At 34.9% G+C, this 24,186-nt stretch overlaps 1 non-coding gene and 1 pseudogene across 1 annotated transcript; one reads left to right on the top strand and one right to left on the bottom strand.

The window, feature by feature from the left end:
• Nucleotides 1-466: 466 nt before the first annotated feature.
• Nucleotides 467-24,186, top strand: part of LOC126025850 (dynamin-like 120 kDa protein, mitochondrial) — an 88,197-nt pseudogene continuing 64,477 nt past the window's right edge.
• Nucleotides 9,064-9,270, bottom strand: LOC126026544 (small nucleolar RNA U3). The gene has a single exon (XR_007501777.1). It is a non-coding gene; the product is annotated as a small nucleolar RNA U3 (small nucleolar RNA).

Below are 24,186 nucleotides of genomic sequence, written 5' to 3'. Positions count from 1 at the left end.
AGATGGAATACTGTGATAAATTCAAGACAAATGTTCTGATGCTGATCTAAATGCTATATTGTCCCAGTTGTGCCTTTATAGTACAAAATATAGAAAGGCAGGTAGAATATATCATTTGAGTCAAATTTACCTTATTATTAGTTTAGAAGTTAGATTGTGTAACTTTTCCGAAGTAGAAGTGTCAACTTGGGCATAATTGACAACAAAAATGTATAACTATGTATAAAAAATTGAAATGGGTCTCAGAGAAAGTAAGGGACTAAAAAAGCCCCAAAGCAAATATACCCAAACCATAGTATTTATGCTAGTAGATTTGATTAAAAGATCTCTAGGAGAACAGTACAAGAGATCCAAGATAACCATGTTTTTCCTTTAGTAAAGAACTAAAGTCTTGGGGGGGCAAGTAAGAAAATGGCTTGCTTTGCCACATTCATAACATGCCACATGCTGGTGCCACATTCATAACATGGAGGTAAAAAAACAAAACAGACAAACAAAAAAAGTATAACCTAAGTATACTTAGGCTGGGAGCATCCCCACAGTACTTTTTACTACTACTGAAGAGATCCCATCCTCAGCAAAATGCTAAGAATTTAGATATACAGTTGTCCTTTGTTTTGTTTATTCAGCATTACTGCTGTTTTTACACTGCTGTACCTCTTAAGAAAATATTCACAGCAGGAATAATAACGGGGAAGCTGTGCAAAAGTTCCTTTCATTAATTTTATTAAAAATGTATTAGTATTCTTAGGGTCCAGGAGAAAGCACAGTGATTGGGCTTTTGCTTTGCACACAAAGCCCATTCAGACAGACCTTAATTCAATCCCAGAGTCCCATATGGTCCTCCAAGCCAGGAGTAATTTCAGAGCACATAGTCAAGAGTAACCCCTGAGGGTCACAGGGTGTGATTCAAAAAGCAAAAACATACAAACAAAATATGTATTAGAATTCTTTCTGGGCCACACCTAGTGATGCTCAGGGGTAACTCCTAGCTCTACACTAAGAAATCACTCTTGGCATGTTGTTTCTGGCTCTGCCTAAAATCATTCCTGGCAGGCTTGGGGAGCAGATAGGATACCTGTAATTGAACCTGGGTCTGTTGCATGCAAGGCAAATGCCCTACTTACTGAATTCCTTGTTTTTATAATCTATTCTATTTTCTGGTCTACTTGACTAGATCCAGGTGTTTATTGACTAGGATTGTTAATTAGAAGGACTGATAAAGAAGGGGAAAAAATCTAGATGTTTCTGGTGCAAGGAGCCAAATATTAGCATAAGGAAACCAAGTGTGTTTGTCTAGTTGTAATGATTTTATTGGGAGATAATTGGTCTTTTTGGGCACTTGTGCCAGGCTCCATGTCATTTCAGCAGTAAGTTGTTTCTAAGGCCTTCGTCTTATTTTCCGGAGCATTCTCACAAATGGCCATACCAGGAATGCTAGGTTTGATAATAATCATGCCTGTTCTCTAACATAAAATATTTATATTTTTATGATGGTTATTTTCATAATAAATCATCATAAATTTCTCCAGTGTTGGTTCCATTATTTTCATTGGTCTTTGAAGGTGTTCCTTTCTATTTTATAGAGAACTTATTCTTCCTCACCACCATCCTCTGCCTTTGTCTCTGTCTCTGTCTCTGTCTCTCTCTGTCTCTTTCAAGTCATAAAATTTTTGAAACTAATATTATTGTAGAAATGAATGTTGGAGCATTTGATGAGTCAATGTATTATAGATGTCATGCAGATTCTGCAACAGTTTGTCCAAGGTTCCCAGGTTTTTCAATATTTTCAAAAATAAAAATATTGAGTTTGAGCCAGAGAGATAGCATGGAGGTAAGGCATTTGCCTTACAGGTCAGTTGTTCGAATCCCCTTCCCATATGGTCCCCTGTGCTTGCCAGGAGTGATTTCTGAGCCTAAAGCCAGGAGTAACCCCTGAGCGCTGCCGGGTGTGACCCAAAAACAAAAAACAAAAACAAAAACAAAATAAATTAAAAAAATCGAGTACTATGTCCAGCCTCATTTAGAAGGTAAAAAGTTCATTAGAAAGTAGAGAAAGAAGAAATTACTTTTGTGGGGAGAAACTAGCATAGGACTAACTAAATATGCTCATTTTGGTAGGGGTGTATTGGGGAGTTATGGGCAAACTTCAATCTTTGTACAGGCTTTTAAACGCTGTTGGCATTACTTATCAATGGGTAAGAATGATACAAATGTACCGGGGACAAGCAGTCTCATGAACAATGAGTGGAAATTAAAAAAATGATCAGACCTAAATATCCAACCCAAAGTCAGCAACAATAGAATCAAGAGATACAAACTACAACAAACTACACACAAAAGGGACCTTTTACACTAGCAATTCAGGGGGCTAAAGGTGGATGCTAGGAACAGGGGCGGAGGGAGGTCAACACTGGTGGTGAGGAATGGCCCTAATTCACTGTTGCTATTTACCTTAAATATAACTGTGAAAGACTTAGAAAAGAAAGAAGAAATGCAAGGATCCTATGGAGTGGTCTGACTGATTGAGACTTTTGGGTTTTCCTTAGGCATTGATTATTATATTAATCTCCCAATGAGCCTAAAAAAGAGGTAGAATTCTATGGCCTCTGGGAATTAAAGAACAGTTTTAAAAATGTGACTATCACAGCAGCTGGCAAGGGGAAACTGAGTCTTCCTCTTCCTGTGATACATCTGGCATTGCCTTTCTTGTTTTTAATGGAATTCTAATTAGACTAATCAGTTTTAATTAGTATGCTGTCATGTAGCAATCTAATAAAAAACTGTGTCTATAAAAATCGATCTGGCCTTGATGCTAATTACTCTCCTAGATGCTAAGAAGCTGAACTATATGAAACAGGAATTAATTGCTTCCCAGCAACTTGATGCTGTCTCATTTTTTTTGTTTCCTCAGTTCTCAACACCTAACATCTACTTGTCTCCTAAGGGCATTTAATTTGTCCTTTTTCAATTTCTTGAACTCATCTTGTTTGCTTTTGTAACCAGAATAGGGTATAGCATTCATTGAAAGAAAAACGATTCAGTTATTATTGTTATAACTTTTATTAATATACCTATTTATTTTTCCCTTAAACTAAGGACTAGTTTAAATTAAGCCACAAATTTTTTTTCAGACTGATCTGTCTTCACATAAATCAAAGTAAGAACTGGGATATGAATAGTATCAGATTTACTAAGCTCAATATTAGTATTATAAAATAATTATTTTAATTCTCATATAGATTTATCTATATATTTTTTCAGGGCAATGTAACCTTTAAAGGTCCAATAGATGAATTGTTCTAAGAATCAAAGAAGCATGTTTCATTTGCTACATTTTACAATCTAATCATTTAGAAGCTTATTTTATTTGGATTGTAAATAATTAAATTATAAATTGAATAGACTGACAACATTGAGGTCAAGTTTAAATGCCTTAACAGTAGATTCTGACTTTTGATTAAATATTTATTGGAAACAAAATTAATGCATATATCCATGTCTAATATATGTTGAATAACTTTTTTCCATTGGCTATTTAAAGTAAATTTATTTTAATGGTATTTCCCATGTAAGAGCAGGTAGAAATTTACTCAAGCAAGAGATTTCTGGATCTTAATACAAATAAATTCTTTCTTGTGGTGGGGGCACACTCTGTGGCACTCAATATTACTCCTGTCTGCTCTCAGAATTCACTCCTCACTAGGGACCATATTGGATGCCCAGGATCTAACCCACATCCATCATGGATCAGCCACATTCAAGGCAAAAGCCCTACTGCTGTACTCTGGCCCACAATTTCATTATTGATTATTAACCTTTGTTTAAGATTTTGGTAATTTTTAATTGTTGAATTTTTGTTCCTTCCAACCCCTCTGCCATGCTCCTGAAGGAGGTATTACCTTCAAACACATCTAAATTTTTACAAGATATCCCATAAGAATATTTGGAACATTTTAATAGATGTATTCATGTTTGTTTCTTGATGTCAACCAGTGTAAGAGATTAAGAGAAAGTTAAGATAATTTGAATGGTATCACTGATATAGTTCTTATTTCAGTTCTTCTCACAGTATAGTGGTACAGCTAATAACTTCATAAACTATTTGTTACCTGTGGGAAAAAAAATCAAAGAAAATAAAAAGATCAAATACTAGAATGGATTTCACTTAAACAAGTGAACACTTCACTTGAATCATATTATATTTATGTTTTTCATAATTTAACTTTATCAACATCTTTAACAGGTAAATTATCAAAGAAAATGTATTAAATATAAATGTTTTTACAGGTTATATAATAAGGTTGGGAAAAAAACTCAAATTGTTCTATTATCATCTCAACATTTCACTACATTTTAAGCATTTCAGGTAAAGAGTAGTTTTATTCCAGGGCTGGAGAGATGGCATGGAGGTGGGGCGTTTGCCTTGTATGCAGAAGGACAGTGGTTGGAATCCTGACATCCCATGTGGTTCCCCTGAGCCTGCCAGAAGTGATTTCTGAGCATAGAGCCATGAGTAACCCCTGAGCACTGCCAGGTGTGACCAAAAAAACAAAACAAACAAACAAAATAAATGAGTAGTTTTTTTCCACTATAATCACTGACTAATAATTAATATACTTATTATTTTATATAATTACTCAATTTATTGAAATATAATGAATGAATCTGATGGTATGATGGTATGAAAAAATGTTACTTTTTATGAAGGAGCCTGTTGACAGTGATTACAGTTATTCTGAATACAGATAAATACCTAAGTAAAAATTTGAGAGAATTTTTGAAATATGTATCAAATCCTGCAGTCAACAAGTCTACAAGTTGATCTAAGATAAATTCAGAACATTTAATCATTTAACACGAGCTGTCTTTAATCCCTAAACGTTAAATTCATGCCTTATTTATTAATATTCCCCCTCTGTGATTCCCTAGACTAACATCGACACTGCAGCTTTTCCAGTGATGACTTGGAGAGCAAATAGGGACAATGGTAGTGGAAAATATGCAGTGGTGAAGAAATGGGTGTTGTTGGATATTGTATTACTAAAAATCAATTATAAACAACTTTGTAACTATCTCATGGTGATTTAAATAAATAATTTTATTAAAAATAAAATAAATGCCTGGCCCAGAGAAATAGCACAGCGGTGTTTGCCTTGCAAGCATCCGATCCAGGACTAAAGGTGGTTGGTTTGATTCCCGGTATCCCATATGGTCCCCTGTGCCTGCCAGGAGCTATTTCTGAGCAGACAGCCAGCAGTGACCCTGCGCACTGCTGGGTGTGGCCAAAAAGCCAAATAAATAAATAAATAAATAAAATGTAACTTTGAGATAAAATAATCACTTAATATAATAAAGGAAAATGTATTTATTTAGTAGAGGTCAAATTTTGCTTCTGTAAGAAATGATTAAATTTAAGGAGTTTGGGTAATTATTGTAATGCATACTGGCTTTCTTCTTTCCAGAAGATTAACAAAATGTTGAAATGTTATAGGAAAAACATTGAAGGTAAATAAGTATGTTTTAAGATGACTAATGGAGTGTTAAAGGAGGCAAACTAGAAAATTTGTAGTGAAAAAAATGATTGTTAAGAACATTGTTCTTATTTTATTTTATTTTATTTTAATTAATTATTTATTTTGGTTTTTGGGCCATACCCGGTGATGTTCAGGGGTTACTCCTGGCTATGCACACAGAAATCGCTCCAGCTGTGGGGACCATATGGGACACCAGGGTATCAAACCATTGCCCTACTGCTTGCGCTACCACTCCGGCCCCCAACATATTGCTTATAATAAATAAAATTAAACAGAGTTATGAAAAATTTGAAAAAAGGTGCATTGTGGTGTATGACTTCATGGTACATTTGTATTTTGGGTTTGCTGTAAGTTTTAAGACAAGAATCCTGCAAACTTTATATTACTACTTTTGGGAAGTTATTCTCATATGTAAGTTTCTGAATACAAATTACATTTCACTAAATAATGTTGCACATGTGATTATTTTTAGACAAAATTAAAGTGGATGTTTTCGTCAAGGTATAGATAAACATTTTGTTTATCTTTAAGAATTTTAATTGCTAAAAATGTTTCAATAACAAGTGATAACTAGACCAAGATTTTAGTATCTATTTTTCTCACAGTTCCAAGAGTAACTGCAGATGAGACAAAAATGTAATTTATAAATTTCAATTAGATGTAACAATTAGGGACCAGTGAATTGGCGCTAAAGGTACGATGTCTGCCTTGCAAGCACTAGCCAAGCAAGGACCGCGGTTTGATCCTCTGGCGTCCCAAAAGGTTTCCCCAAGCCAGGGGCAATTTCTGAGCGCTTAGCCAGGAGTAACCCCTGAGCATCAAACGGGTGTGATCCCCAGCATCCAATATGTTTCCAGATCCTGCCAGGAGTGATTTCTGAGCTCAGATCAAGGAGTTCTCTAGGTGATGTCCTGGAGAAAAAAAAAAAAAAAAAAAACACAAACCTGGGGATCAAACCATTTTCAGTCACATATAAACCTTACCCATTTTATTATCTCTCTGGCTGAATATCTATTAAGTTGGCAAACATAGTTTGTATGTCATAAGTATAAAAATTTAACAAGCATATTACTACTTTCTAAAAATGTTCTATTTTTGGTGGTAGAAAACGTTAATGTGACTTGGGACATCTGTTTTCTTAATATTGCTAACAAGATAGATCAAAAGAGCCTTGGATATTTTCACTGTCAATGTAGAGTTTATAATAATATTTTTGATAATACTATGAGATATTTTACTTCTAAATTTGTGTGAAAAATGGAAATAGATTGAAAAGGAAAATAAAATTACTTCAGTAATAAAATTGTAATTTAAATAAATGATAGATTATATGATGGATAGAACATAAACATGTCTTCTAAAGGAAGACATGACTAAAAATAGGTATTTTGGTTAGAAATAAATTTAATATTTTTGAAGGTAAAACTAATTTGATGCACTGTAAGTATATACTGATTGCACTTTTAAGTTTATACTTTTTCTATGATAACAGTAAATACATGAAAATGCTGATTTTGAGAAAGAAATTTATTATGATTACCATGAGTCAATAAAAAATTAAATTGTTTTTAATTAGTTACTATATCCAGAGTTATGAAAAAATTAATGACATTGAAACTAAAGCAATATCCATTATTTTATAAATTAAATATAAATGTGGATGATGATATCAACAGGATACCAACTAGTCAGTTTGAGAACACAGCCCATAAAATGTGTAATTCTCCCTTAGGTATTGTAAATTGACCACATAACATCATGAGTTACACTTGTAAGAAAAATGAGGTAACACATTCAGGCCAGTTGCTCAGATGAAAAACCATAAAACAAGGCAAAAAATACATTATTTAAGATTTGCAATACTGAAGGATTTTTATATTTTGAAATTTCACACATGTTTACAAAGGTCATGTCTTGGATATCTATTTAATCATAACAAGTTTAAACAATGAATATTTTAATTTTTAGTATCACACATACTCTTCTCTATACTTATAATGTGTAATTGGATAATTGAGAGATTCATATATAACTTATGAAATAAGAGACCTAGTTTAGTAAATTAATTCTTGCAGATGTGGGCTCAGAAATCCCAAATCCTCAAAGTAGATAGGCAAACCAGAAATCCAAAGAAGAACCTCATTTAAGGTACTCTGGAAGCAAAATCCCATCTTATGGAAATGGATTCATTTATGTCTTAAGATATCCAACTAATTGAATGAGGGTATATATACACATTATAAAAATAATTCATTATAGTAAAAAATTTACCAATTTAAATGCCATATTTACTAATTGGCTAATTACTAAATAACTATTATTTTTACAGAAATATGTTTGCTTAAAGTGCCATTGTTTTGTCAAAATGGTAATATTCCCTAAAGTGTTTAACAGATATAATGAAATCCCTATATACTTAATCATTTTCAAAGTAATGCATCAAATACTCCTGAAATTAATATATTTCAATAATACCACTCTCCTCAAATAACCAAAGCAATCCTCGGGAAAAAGATGTGAGGTATCACTTTCTTAACTATACTACAAAGCAATAGTATTTAAAATAGCAAAATACTGAATTACGGTCATAAATTCAATGGAATAGAAGTGTAAATTCAGAGACAGACCTTCAGGGATATATTCAATTAATCTTAAATAAAGGAGCAAAACAATATGAAGTGGAGCAAGAGAAGCCTCATCAACAATGGTGCTGGAATAAAAGGTTGGACAGATAAAAAACAAAAACAAAACAAAAACCAGACTTCTTTCTAATGCCATGCACAAAAGCTAAAATCTAACTAGATTATAATCCTCAATGTCAGAGCTAAATCCACAGGTACATAAAATAAAACATAGATAGTATGTCTCTATGAAATTGAAGCTAAGCAAGTGGAAATAAAGCATTTAAAGGGACTACAATGAACTAAAAATTTTCTGAACATCAGAAGAAACAGTGGCCAGAATATAAAGACAACCCATATGGTAAAATTATTTGCCTACTACTCATTCAATAAAAGATCATAATCCAAGTTATATAAGCACTGATAGCATTTTAAAGAAGCCCATGAGAAATGAAGAATTTTTGAAGGAATAGAAATAGCCAAATAGCGTATGAAAATTATACCATTTTTCCCTTAAACCCAATATTTCCTTGTTTAACTTTAATCTAATTGATCTATCAATGGGTGATTGAGCAGTACTAGTCTCCAACTACTACTATTTGCTATCATTGTCTTTATTCAAGTCTATTAGTTTGTTTTTAAGCTTTTCTTGTTCCTCATTAGATACATGTGTATTTAGAAATTTGATCTGTTACAAATGTACATATTCTGTGATTACTGAGAAATGACACTTTCTGTATCGTTTATTTGTAAGCATGAATCAATGTTAGTTGACACAAATATAGACATCTTAGCCTTTTTGTGAGGGTTGTTTGCTTCAAATATTGTCTTCTAATCACTTCTCTTTTGAGCCAGTGTCTGCCTTACTGTCCAAATGCATTTCTTGTAGGCAATAGAAGTTTGATTCTATTTTCTTTTTCTTTCTTTCTTTTTTTTTTTTAAAGGAGAACAATCATTGATGGCAAGAGGCAGGTGCAGAAGCGACACCTAGAGCTAGCTTCACGGTCCGGAGAGGGCGCTCTGGTTCCTCCTCATGGCTGTGGGTGCTCTACATGATGAGAGAAACTTCTCTAGTCACATACCATTGAAATGATCCCTGAAAGTATAGTCTTTGATTTTATTTTCTAATACATCCTTCCACTCCCTTTAAATTAGTGATTTAAAGCCATTGACATAGAATGAAATTATAATATTGGTTTTATAACATCTTTCTGCAGATGTTTGGCATGTCTATAATATTTGTCCTGTTTTAAAAAAGCCCCTGCAGATTTTGTAGAGTTGGTTTTGAGTCTATAAAGTTCCTGAACTGTGGTTTATCTGTAAAAATTCATGAAGTTCTATATTGTTCTTTCAAACCTGAATGAGAAATGAATTTGATTTAATTAAATAGTTTTTTTCCTGAATATTTTTTAATATTCCATCATTTTCTCTGGCCATTTCTCATTTGATAAATCTATTCTAAATCCTAAGAATGCTCCTTTGTGTGTGATTTCCTTCATTGATCTTGCAGCTTGTGATATGCTATGTCTGTAAATGGCTCTTTTTTAGCTAGTTCCCTTTGGGCCTCTTAAATCTAGGTGAATGTACTCTTTACTCTGAAAATTCTTAGTGTTGAATTTTTTGACTAACTATTCTTCATTGAAATTGCCTTCTGGGTTTCTGGGACCATGGTAAATTATTTAAGTTGTTTTTCTTGAATTCATCTCACATGTCTCTTGACTGCTATTCATTTATTTTGAGACAATCTTCCCAGTATGTTTTCGTGTGGTCTGACAACTTTCTGCAACTAACTGGAGTTTACCCATTTTTTTTATCAGTTCCTGTTACTCTTCTACTAAGGCCTTCAGAGATATATTTCATTTCACCTCTGTAGTTTTCTCATTTCATTTTGTAATCTTTACATTTCTTCACTCATATCTTCCTGTATTTTATTGGCTATCCAATTCATTGTTTCTTTGAACTCCTTAAATAACCTTCATGACTCTTCCCTATACTCCATTTAGAGATGTTTAGTAGTTGGTTATTATTAAGGGAGTCTTCAGAGAGACCATGTTCAGCCATGATTCATGGTAGGATACATACTCCTTTCCTTAGGGCTTTAATTTTATCACCAGATTTTAACTGTGTTCAGCATTTGTTCAAGAGGTTGAAATATTCTTCACTTTGTAGGAGGACAAATATGCTACTCTACTCTTACAGGCTTGGTTTAATAAGGTTGGGAAGTGGCTTGGCAGTGCTGCAGGTGGTCGCCATTTTTTGCTGCTTCTTTCCCTTTTACTTATCTTATATCAATCTGTTCCAAAACCTATGACACAATTTATATTAAGATTATGCCCTCCCCCAATTGCATCTCCATGGCTTCTGGTGCCTGCTGACAGTAGGAGACCTTGCCCTGTCTCTAGCACTCCCCCGACCACTTCTCCGAGACTTCCGGTGCCTGTTGAAGTAGGGGAACTTCCCCTGCGCCCCTGGGATAGGATAGGAACTACAGGTGGGAGGGGCTTCCAGCAGAGGCCTGGAAGGGGCGGAGCTCCACTGACTTCCACATAGGGCAGGAGGACAAGGGAGCCAGGCACAACAGTGCCCTCCACTATTGTGGCCAGGTGTGATACTGCACTGGCTGGCAACAAGAGGAGGCAGCAACAAATCAGGCTCTGCTAGAGGGCACTCAAGAGGCCAAACCTCAGCCAGCTCACCCAACAGTTCCACCCAGAGCTGCAATCCAGAGAAGGGACCCAGCCTCACACAATAGGGAGCAAAAACAGGCCGAAATCAGAAGGCACTGCTCTCCAAGCCACACTAATAAATGCAAAAAAACATGGGTAGACTGAGGAGGACCCTAACAGCTGGAGATACTGAGAGAAGCCCAAGTAAGTTCCCAAGTCCACCAAAATGCACAGATTCAAGAGATAAAGATTTAAAAGCAGCCATGACAAAGAAAATGTAAGCCATGGTGAAGAAAATGAGAGAATTGCTAGCCACTGAGTACAAGAAATCCATGAAGGAACAAATTAGCCAAATTAAAGAAGATCTGATACAAAACATGAGAGACACCATACAAAAGGAAAGAAAGGAATTAAAAGACACAGTTAAAACAAGGGCCAGCTCTAACATGATATCCTGACAATGAGGAAAATGCGAACAACTTGTCCTGAGAGCAGATTAGCATACCTTACCAGATAACGACAAGACAAAACCAGAAGACGCGGCACCATTTGGTAGGCCCAAAAGCCAAGATCGTGACTTACAGATGACTGGCTACTAGAACCACGACCAGACAGTATACACCTTGGGCCCAATATAAAAGCCCTAGTTCAGGGTTTGCACTATGACTTGCACAATAATCATGATCCCTAGTCCCAAAGGTCTGACAGAGACAACTGCAACAGAATGGGGCTTCTGGAAGCACAAAGAAAGATGCTATCCTAGGAGCCATCCTAGGTTCAGTGCAAAGACCAAGATCACCAACCACAGAAGATGGATTAAAATGACACTGAGGCAACAGAACCTCTAGAACCACAAAGACTGACTTCATCATAAGTCCCACCTCAGGATCTGTGCAGATACGGAGACCTCTACACACAGAGCTCTGATTGTATCACCCTGGACAGAGCAGAAGTCTTCCACACACACAAAAAAAAAAACACCACCGGGAGAATAAATGATCCTGAGCAAAGTCTAGAGCTGATCCCATGACAGTATACTCCAAGGACGGAGAAACCCCATATTTCTTAGGCCAAGTGAATTCCTTTTAGAATGACCCCAATATTTACTGTGCCAGGGCAGGAGGGAAAAAAAACAAAAATACAAAAACCACAAAACCTTGGTTATTTCATATATACATATATTTTTCCCTTCATTTATTATTGTTATTATTATTTTTATATACCTATCTATTTTGGTCGATTTCTCTGTTTGGGTGTGACTACTGAAATCGTGGTCCCCAATTATACTTATTTTTTTTTCTCTCTTCTTTTCTCTTCTTTCGTTATGTGCTATGCCATGTTTCTTATTTCAAGACCATGGCGTGTTTTTGGTTTGTTTGTTTGGTTTTTGGTTGTTTGTTTTGTTTTGTTTTGCTTTGTTTTTCATCTGTTTTTTTTTTTTTTTTTTTTTTTTTTTTTGTGGTGCTTACCGATATAGATGGAGTCCCCACTGGATAATTGACTCTTTTTTTTTGGACTGGTGGAGTGTTTCAACTTCTTTTTCTCCTTCATCTCCCAAATCGATGATGAGAGCCTCTAGAAGGATTCCATCCATTTTTGGAGTATTAGACTCTTACCCCAGTTTATTTATCTTCTCTTTTTCAGGCAAAATCATGCAACTTGAATTAGCTAGTCCTGCCTACAATTAGAGGGGGAGATAAGGGAGGCATTAAGACCAAACAGGGGCAAGACTACTAAGTAGTGGGTTGGATACAGAGGGGACCACATATTCTAGCCGCCCTGGGGGTGAGGGAAGAGGAAATGGGAGGTAGGACAAAAACGGAGGTGTAGGGAGGACAAATTGGTGATGGGAATCCCCCCTGATTTTATGTAAATATGTACCTAAAATGTTATTGTCAACAATATGTAAGACACTATGATCAAAATAAAAATTATATATATTATAAAAAAAAAAAAAAAAAAAAAAAAAAAAAAAGACACAGTTAAAAGCTATATGAGCAGAATCACAGAGTTGGAGAAGCACATAGAAGTGCTCGAAGGAAAACTGCAAACCAAAAACGACCAAAAAACCTACAAGGAAATAAGAGGCAAGGTACTGAAAGGAAAAGTCCAGTACTTAATGAACAAAGACAAAAGAAATAATCTAAGAATTGTAAGTATACCAGAAGGGGAGGAAATAGGGAAAGGAGAAGAACAAGTAGTCAGGGAAGTAATAGCAGAAAACTTTCCCACCCTCTGGAAAGAAGCTTCAGTGCAAATCCAGGAAGTAAAAAGAGTCCCCAATAAAATAGACCTTAATAAACCAACATCAAGACATATAGTAATCCAAATGGCAAAAAAAAAAAAAAACAAAGAGAAAGATGAACTCCTTAAAGCAATAAGGGAAAAATAACTCTCAAGTACAAAGGAAGGGACATAAGAATCACACCAGATCTCCCATTTGAAATAATTCAAGCAAGAAGATAGTGGAATGAAATGTTTAATCGACTGAGTGAAAGAAATTCAATGCAATCTCTATACAAATTCAGACATCATTCTTTAAAGAATTAGAGCAATCAATCACAAAATTTATCTGGAACCGCAAAAGACCCAGGATAGCCAAACACATATAAAAAACAAGGAGCTGGGTGGCATCTCTTTACCTAACTTGCAACTATACTATAAAGTCATAGTGATCAAAACAGCATGGTACTGGAACAAAGAAAGGACCTCAGACCAATGGGTCAAAACAGAATTTCCAGACATAAACCTCCAAATATACAGCCAACTAATATTTGACAAAAGAACCAAGAACTTGAAATGAAACAAAGAAAGTCTCTTCAACAAATAGTGTTGTTACAACTGGGAAACCACATGTAAGAAATTGAAAATTGACCCATACCTCACTTCTTATACAAAAGTCAATTCAAAATGGATTAAAGACCTTGAAATCAGACCCGAATCTATAAGAATAAAATAGGCAGAACACTAGAAGACCTATATATCAGAAAGGTCTTCGAGAATGGAGCACCAATGGCAAGAACTTTAGCATCAAACATAAACAAATGGGACTATATCAAACTAAAAACCTTCTGCATGGCAAAAGAAACCCTACTTAACACAAGAAGACAGTTAACTGAATGGGAAAATATCTTTGCACTCAACATGTCAGATAGAGGGCTGATATCTAGAATATACAAAGCACTCAGAAAGCTGAGCCCCCCCCCCCCCAAAAAAAACAAAATAAAGCCATAATAAATGGGGATATAAAATTAATAGAAAATTCTCTGAGGAAAACCTTCACTCATCATTAGGAAAATTCAAATCAAGACAACAGTGAGGTACCACCTTACACCAGTGAGGATGGCTCACATCAAAAATTATAAAACCAATATCTGTTGGCAGGGTTGTGGTATGAAAGGCACCTCTCATCCACTGCTGGTGGGAATGCCCCTAGTCCAACACCTATGGAAAGCAGTCTGGAGAGTGCTAAAGGAACTCAGAATTGAGCTGCCATTTGATCCAGCAATTGCTCTTCAAGGTATCTACCCCCAAGTCAGAAGGACATTCATTCCAAAGTATTGTGCACCCTCTATTTATTGCAGCACTCAGTATAATAGCCAAGTCTTGGAACCAACCTTGATATCCAAAAACAGATGAGTGGATCATTAAGATGTGGTATTTATACACAATGAAATACTACATGCCAGTCAGAAATGATTGCAGCAATGTGGATGGACCTAGAACATATTATGTTAAACGAAGCAAGCCAGAATACAAAAGATAAAAACAGAATGATAGCACTATTCTGAATTACCTAGAATAGGTACCAGATATATAACCTAACCCCACAATTAAATAACAGGGTGTAACAGGATAGAAACCTCAAACACTGTAATAATCACCATATACTGGGAAGTAGAGCCCAAAACAAAGGGAAGAGAAACAACACGAAGCCTGACTAAAGAAAGCAGCAACAGCGTAAACAGCAGAGTAGAGAGAACAGGTATGTAATTATCATTTTACTACAAAGGCCCATAATAATTTACTAGGGATCTTACAGGTAAAAATTATGATGGGAAATTATTGACTCCAATGGTAACATTTCAAAACATTATGGTTGAATGCCTTAACCTTACCACATTTAAAATGACCTCTCAGTTTTTCTGCCTATAGTGGTTCCTGGATACAAAGTGTGAACATCCTATGGTGGCACCTCAGTGCTGAGTCACAGGAGGCACCATACTCATCTTGCATCATGAAAATGTCCGGATATAAATCTTTAACATGCCCTTTATCTCTAGATTATGCCTTCTTTTAGGACCTGAAGTGCATGACCAGCCAAACCACCAAAGCAACAACCGTGACCTACAGATTTTTACTACAGGGCCTAAGCATTAAACACGTTCAAGCAAACTAACATGCCCTTGCTCTTTTACCCTCTTTTCTCATTACTTCATATTTTTGTTGGTATTGTTATTTGATTGTTGGTTTGTTTTGTTCTGTTTTCCCTTTTATCTCTTCCTGTTTCCCACTTCTTCCACCTTCTTCTCATTACCATCAATTCAATCCATGTCAAATAAAAACCACACAGTTACCTCTTCTATAGGAAAGGAAAGAAAGCTGATATAGAGTGCTGCGGACAATACTGCAAAGGGTAAACACCTATACAGATAACCTAACTAACACAATGGTTAGTACTAGAGACACAAAACCTATACATATCCAAAAGTTGAACTATTTGTTTCCTTTCCTTACAAGTACTATACCTACCTATCTTTCTGTACTCAGCGAATCTCTTGCCGTCCCCACCTCTCTACATTAATATATACCTAAGCTAACTTCTATATGTTTATATGGGGGCAGGAGCACACAGAGATAAGAATCCTCCTTAAGATACAAACCTAAACCACAAACAATCCATATCTATACCCTATATAACCCCTCCCATGTACTAACCCCTCTCCCCTCCTCAGAAACCTGACTATCCCTTCACCCCTTAATCCAATCCCCGATATCCCCACCGTGTTATAACTCTTTACCATCGGTTATTTACCCATTAGGCATCAAGACCAACATGCTACAGCAACGAACCAGTACCCAGTTCCCAAATGAAGAGACAGCCACTCAAACTCACACCTCATTCCTGGCAAGAAAATAAAACCAACACCCCGACTGACTCATGCAGTGTGGCCCTCCTAATCACCTCTCCCTATTGTGGACTGTGGCTTAATACCGGATTAGCTCCAAAAGGACTCCCATTGCAAGAACTCTACCCAACACCTCCCTGCGTGGAGCCCACACCTTATGAGAAAATCTCAAAAGATAATAGGGAAGCCTATACTATCATCATAAGTATAGACCTATATAACACTACCTCTTATACTGTTTCTCCCCAAATGTAAAGTAATCTCCTGTATCACTTTCTCCCTTTATCTTTGTTTTTTTTCTTTTTCCCCATTGTTAGTTTTTTATTTATTATTTGTTTTGTTCTACTTTTTGTTTTTTGATTTGATTTGTTTTGTGCTTCTTTTAGGTCACAGCTGGCGGTGCTCGGAGGGTGCTCCTGGCTTTGTGCTCAGAAGTTGCCCCTGGTAGGCATGGGGGACAATGTGTGATGCTGAGATGTGAGCCACCGTCCTTCTGCAGGAAGGACAGACACCTTGCCTCCATGCTATCCCTCCTGGTCCCACTTTATTCCTTTAATTATGTTTATTTAATTCTTTTATTTTCTTTAAGAAACTTTTTTCTTTAGATATGTCTGAGAAAATATATATTTTTAGTTTTTTGTCATGGGTCTGTTTTCTTCTCTCTTCACCCCCAAATCCACCAGCAATATAATGTAGCACCACTTCTTCCTGCAAAGGCATATTAAAAATAGGGGAAATTTTACCTGCAAAAACAAGCTCTTATCTACTAGGGATAAGAACTTATACTTTTTTACAACACAGGGACATCTCTCACCCTGAATGTATGTCATGGGGAACCAACCTAGACTCCAGGGAAATAGGCACCGACCGCTCAGCCTCAAATCCTGGATCCCAGACATAGAAACGACAGAGTTCTCCACAACAGCTCCAGGAACTAAGTCCCCTCCAGGGCATTCATAATGCTGCTCTGACACCAACATACGCCAGTTCTAAATTGATAACCTGACAACTAGGAAAGGGGAACAACTAGATCTAAGAGCAAGTTATCCTTCCTCACCAGCCAACAATAAGACAAAATCGAGATATGTCACCCTTTGATCTGTGCAAAAACCAAGATTGCTATATACAGATGACTGGTTGTTACAACCAGGACTAGACAGTACTCATCCTGGGACCAACAACAACAGCAACAAAAAGCTCTAACCTAGCTTTTGGTCTACAATCTGTTCAACAAACAAGATCTCCAATTGCAGAGGTCTGACTGAGACAACCACAAGTGAATTGGTCTTCCAGAAACATAACAAAAGACTCTGTCCCAGGCTCCATCCAAGGAGCAACATAATGACCAAAAACTTCAACTACAGAAGATGAATTAAAACGACACTGAAGAAGCAGAACTGCTAGAACCACAAAGAAAGCCTTCATCATTAGCTTCATTCCTTGAGCTGCACAGTCACCAAGATCTCTAGATACAGAGGACTGATTTTACCATCCATGACGAAGCAGAAGTCTTCCATACTCCACAAAAGCACCGAGGGGAGAATAAATGATCATGCATAGAGTCTATAGTTAATCCCAAGACAGTATACTTCAGGGATGGAGAAACCCTGCATCTCCTAGGCCATGGGAATTCCCTCTATAATATCCCCAATAGTTACTGTGCCTATGGAGGGGGAAAAAGGAAAAAAAAAAGGGAAAAAAGCACAAAATAATTATTTTTCCACACACACACACTCACACACACACAAGCACACACACGCACACACACGCACACACACGCACACACACATATATATATATATTGTTTTTTTTTTTGACGTCCTTATTTTGGTGTAGATATTGAAGTTGATGTCTCCTTTTTATTTTATATTATTTTATCTTATTTTTCTCTTTCTTTTTGCACTACAGCATAATTTGAATTCAGAACCAAGACTATTGTGTGGTGCTACTCTTTATTGCTGTAGGGCTCACTGGATATTTAATTTGACTTTTTTTTTTTATTGTTATGGTGTTTCAATTACCTTTTTCAAGTCCTCTCACAAACTGAGGCTGATAGCCACTAGAAAGTCTCCGCCCATTTTCAGCATATTTTTATTATATTTTTTTAAAATTTTTTGCTTAATCTTTACCCCATTCTATTGCTTTTCTTCCCCTCAAACAAAACCACATAACTCGAGTTATCTAGCTTAGCCTCTCAAATAGAGGGAGAAACAAGGGAGGGCACCAGGACCAAACAGATGTATGATCACTGATAGTAAGCTAGACAAAGAGGGGACCACCTACTCTAGCTGCCCAGGGGGTGATGGTGGGGGATATGGGTTGCAGAAAGGGAATGGGGAAGGGGGGAGAACAAATTTGGTGGTGGGTATTCCCCTGATTCAATGTTAATATGTACCTAAAATACTATAAGCCACTATGATCAAAATAAAAATTAAAAAAAAAGATTAGAACAACACTTTAACATTTATTCTATATCTGAACATTTAATTTATTGATAAATAAAGTTTCTAAGTTAAAAAGATTAAACACTGAATGTATACTTTTATTTTACTTTGTTAAAAATGTTTATTATTTTGACTAAATACTTATTTTGTTTATTCTTTCTAACACAGGATCATTTCTGTGTTTTACATGGACATAAGAATCGTATTTTCTTTAAGCATTAAGACCTTGACTTCTTTTGTTCCAATCAATTAACCTCAATAACACAGATTAAGGATTTACCCTGAGATAGGTTTATGCTAGACTGAAGGTAAAAATATATAATCAAATGCAGTTATTTATAACTTGGCTTATTTATAAAATGTCACAGTATGATATATTTTAGTTTTTTTTTTTTTCAAAAAGTTACCTACCATTTTTCTATCTTTTCAAACAGGCTATTCAACATAATTTTGCTTAAAAATAAAGTCACCAAAATGGACTTTCACTATTTTACTTTGCTGTAACTTACAGCATTGTTTATTTGGGAGCTTATTTTCTTTTCTTGCTTTTGGTGAATGCTTTCAGCCAAAGTAATAGACCTATTTAGTGAAGATTTTCCATAATTTTTAGTTTCTTTTTTCTGAGGGTGGATTAGGAAATCATAGCAAAGTCACAAAGTGGTAGACTTGAGGTGAGTACAAAATGTATAAGCAAGAGTCATGTGGTGTTCTCTATGGGGAAAAGTATAAAAGATACTTTTGTATTGAGATTTGAAATAAGGTACATGTGTATATATACACATTGAAAAAAATATTCGCAAACTTTATTTCATAACAATTAATTAATTATATTAGAATTATATTTGAATTCAGATTGACTGTAGTCTAATTATAGATAAAATTTGTGCTTTATATATAAAAATGTTTGAGTATATCTTCAACAATATAATACAATCATATAATAATATAATAATAATGGAAATGCACATCTTGGATACCTCTTTGATCCATAGATTCAGTTTGTTCTGCCACTTGTGTTCTTTTTACTCCAACTTAATTTTTCTTTGTTCATTCATTTTTCACTAAGTGAAAGAGATAACTAGACTATGGATATATTTATTCAGCTGAAATATTGCTCATAGCATTAAACAATGATTATGAAAACAAAGACCACTTTTTCTAACATCGATAATTCCAAAAATGGAAGGAAAATTATAAAAATAAAGAACAAAATATATCATTGTAATAATTACAGTTTTGATAGCATGGAGTCCCTAAGGTCCACTACTTTCTATATACTTAGTGTATGATGTGCAGAAATAGGCTTTTGTAAGTAACTATCTTTGATAATAGTTATCAAATTAACAAAATATTCAGTTATCTCAATTTAAATATTATATGGGGTCAACAAGTTAGTTATGGGTTAAGGCACTTGCCTTTTAGATCTCAGTCTGCTTTTTGCTATTGTTATTATTTAGTTATTGATCCACACTTGACTGTGCTCAGAGATCTGAACTCAGAGATCACTCTTTTTAGGGCTCAAGGACCATCTTGGAAGCTGGGAATAAAACCCAGGTCTGACACAGATAAGGCATGTGTCTTACATGCTGTACTATTTCTATGACCCCTTGCCAACCTAAGTTAGATCTGTTAAACCACACATTATTCTCAAGCAGTGTCTCCTGAGCACAGTACACCCTGAGCACTGTCAAGTTTGTGTTAAAACCCAAAAGGAAACATCATACCAAAGGATACAACAAAAGCATACAACTAATGTACTTTTTGGTGTAGTTTTATTTTTTGATATAACTTGTGTGCTTAGAGGTTATTTCTGGAGGGGCTCAGAGAGGCATATGTGCTTCCAGGAAGCAAATCCAGACTGGATGCATGCCAGGCAAGCACTCTATCTGTTGTGCTATCTCTCCAACCGAGGATATTTTTAATACACTATAAATTTATAAATAAAATAAAATATTAATTTATTGTTTAAAAATATAACAAGTGTCATACATAATACGTGTATGATGACATACATCTTAGAGACATTTATAATTTTATTATACCAGTTACATATATATTTACTATACTACCCATTAAACTATTAATATTGTTTTAACATATATTTTGTAATTTATTTATTTATTCATTTATTTATTTTTTTGTCTTTGGGTCACACCTGGTGCCGCTCAGGGGTTACTCCTGGCTCTATGCTCAGAAATCGCTCCTGGCAGGTTCAGGGGATCATATGGGATGCTAGGATTCACACCACTGACCTTCTGCATGCAAGGCAAATGTCTTACCTCCATGTATCTCTCTGGCCCCAATATTTTGTAATTTATTAATTTAATAAAAAATAAGCCAATAAAATAAGATATTACAATGTTTAAGTATAAATTTAACCTGCTATATCTTTAGAGTGAATATAATTTTTATCAGTATAACTTTACATAAAGTGATTTATTATTTTTATCTGTATAATAGATATAAGAGTAAGCTGCTTTTAGAATTTATCTGAATATCAAATATAAGGCATTATATATAGATGCAATAGTACTGATAAGTTAAATAATAACGAAAAATATTTACTATATTTAAAAATTGTATTCCAGTAGAAATGACAGATTCTTATTCTGCATCTCACTTAAAACATCCTAGATGTATAGTGGCCATAAGATCATTATACATAGGAATATAACATTTTTAAAAGTAAATGAGATAAGAGTATAAAAAGTACCAAAATGTATAAAAAGTAATTGCTAGATATTGTTATTTTTTACACTTATATAGTAGGTGTTATTTCAATGTTCTCTTTCTTTTTTCTTCTCTACCCCTTGCCTAGTCATACTTTTGTGTTATTTTTTGTGACTCCATTGATATTATGTTTTTCATAATATGCATGAAGTGATGACTTTTTTCAGAAGACTATTGTTTTAAGTCTCAAATATTCCTAATTTTTGGAAAACTGTTCAGAAGTGGATTTAAAAATAAAAGAAAGTCTACCTTTCTAATGTTACTCAATTAACAAACAGGAATGTAAATTAGTACTCAAATATTCTCAAAATTTGTACATCACATACTTGTTTTTAAGCCGTCCAATGTTCTACATCAAACCCAACACTAGTGTCAGTTTTTCTCAAATAATAACCCAGGCTGTCCTCCCTTCCTACCACCCTGCTTCCTTAGCAAACTCATGCTTTGACTCTTATAGTTTTGATATATTTATATCCTCACTCCTATACCTTCATTATATCAAAGATCCTTGACAATGGTCATGTCACCATTCCTTTGCTTCACCAATCTTCCCTTCACCTATGTGTTCTTACTTGTAATTCAATCCAAGAGTTTGCCATTTTTTGTTATCTTCTGTTTTCTTGGATACATTATATTATTGTTAGTTGATAAATAAAGGTATACTGTATTTAATAGAGTGAAACAGACTGCACATCTGCTTTATCTTGGAATATATTCTCTTATGTTAGAACTATATCACAACATAAACTTATAATATATATATATATATATATATATGTTTAATGGCTCCAGAGCACTATAATTTGTTAAAATAATGTTTAAAATATAATCTACAGCTTAAAATTAAAAATAACTTAGAATTATATTGATAATAATGTGAGGCAGTATTCACAGCAGACAGCAAGATTAAGATAAATATTAAAAAAAATGAGATATTTTAGTCACATTATGTCCTTTAAGTTTCAGCATAAAAATTGTTTCCCACAGATTTAGGAGTTGAGAAAAAGCTAAAAATATATCATTTATATTAAGTATATGTAAAACACATGTAATAAAAAAGCATACTTAAGTTTTAAATAGAAATTGTCACAGAACATTACTTATTGTTATTAATATTTCTTCAAGTGTTGGTTAGAATATATTCAATGATGTTTATACATGGGGGAATGAACCAGTCTCTTCTGAATAAAGGCAAAGGTAACAAGAAAATGACTTGTAATGTCTCTTTGGGTTTTGTTGTTGTTGTTGGGGGGGGGGGTTATGAGCCACACTAGGAGCACTTAAGTGTTACTCCTGTCTCTGCACTCAGAAATCACTCCTGGCAGGTTCAGGAGGCAATATGGCATGAGAAGGATCAAACTCAGATCTGGGGCCAGAGAGATAGCATGGAGGTAAGGCGTTTGCCTTGCATGCAGAAGACAGTGGTTTGAATCCTGGCATCCCATATGGTCCCCCGAGCCTGCCGGAGCCAGGAGGAACCCCTGAGCCCTACCCGGTGTGACCCAAAAACAAACAAACAAACAAACAAACAAACACCAGATCAGCTGTGTGTAAGACAAATGCCTATTTGCTATACTATCACTCCGGTCCTTTCATTAGTTTCATTAGTGTTCTTAATACATCTCTTTAGACAATCTCCTGTTTTTATTTTGAGAGGTGTCCCGATACATGAAGCAAGAATAGAGAATTGACTCTGGAAAAAAAAATCAGCATTAAGGCTTTGAGCCTAATGATAATAGTTAGGGTAGCCCACGGATGACACATATTGATCTCGGGATCCCAAAAGGTCTCTGGAGCACCAATAGGAGGGAGGGAAGGAGGGAGGGAAAGAGGGTGGGAGGGAAAGAATGAGGGAGGGAAGGAGAGGAGGAGGGAGGGAATGAGAAGGGAGGAAGGGAGGTAAAAGGGGGGGGGAACAAAACCAAACAACAAAAATAGAGCCGTATAAATTAGAAATTATTGCATGAGGTGAAATTCCTCTTGCATGTCATTCTGGATTGGAAAACATATAGTGTCATCACCATAAAACAAAACTGTTGTTTACAAGAGAAAAACAAAGGGCCGTGAAGTATATTGCACAAGGTTATGGTCCAAAAGATAAACTTTGAACAGAGGATATGAATAGAAAATATGATCACACCATTGCAAACAAAATAAGGAATAATCCTTAAATAAAATACTGATTTTTCTTCATCCCCTATCATAGCTCCAACAAAACGTTTTGTTTTAGAAGCCGGATTTATAGTTCAGCAGTAGAGCTTTTGCCTTGCACGCTGCTGACCCAGAGCTGACTGGGTTCGAAACCCCGACATACCATATGGCCCCCCAAGCCAGAATCAATTTCTTAGTGGAAAGTCAAGAGTAACCCCTGAGTGTGGCCTCCTCAAAACTTTTTGTTTTAAATAAAAGCAGCAATTTATAAATTAATTAAAAGTTAGCTGAATGACAAAATTAATCCATAAATAGGAACAGTGTCATTTAAGTTTTACATTGCTAAGGTAATTTGCCAATTGTAGAACGTTTAAAAAGTATTTACACTTGAATAAAGAAAAAATATTTTTACTTGACTCTTACAGCTTTGTTCTCACAATGTCTTATATTCATTTTTAGTAAATAGCATAACATTTATGACTATACAAGAAATAATTTTATAAACGTTATAAGCAAAACTAATGTGATTTACTTGTTTGAAAATGTCAACATTTCAAATATTAAACTTAAATGAAATTTCTTTTTTGGAACATCAAATATCATGCATCCATCCTCATGAAGTAAAATTACATACAATATTTACATGTTTAAACTGATGATTGCTCAAGAGATTATAATTGAGAATCAACTTTGTATATAGCATATTTCTAGAATAAAACTTCAGGTAAATTAAAATGTTAATATTTGATGTTTTAACTGCTTTTTGTGCATGAAATGATAAATACTACTAAAGACTTAGTGATACATTAATTTCTCAACAAAATCACAAGTCTTAAAGCCTATGAGCATATCTTTTTATAAGTATAATAAATTATTTTCTCATATTGTCTAGAGAAAAATATTATTTT

The sequence above is a fragment of the Suncus etruscus genome, chromosome 13 (assembly GCF_024139225.1).
Source record: "Suncus etruscus isolate mSunEtr1 chromosome 13, mSunEtr1.pri.cur, whole genome shotgun sequence".
NCBI classification, from domain to species: domain Eukaryota; kingdom Metazoa; phylum Chordata; class Mammalia; order Eulipotyphla; family Soricidae; genus Suncus; species Suncus etruscus.
This window is presented reverse-complemented; position numbering and strand designations above follow the sequence as displayed.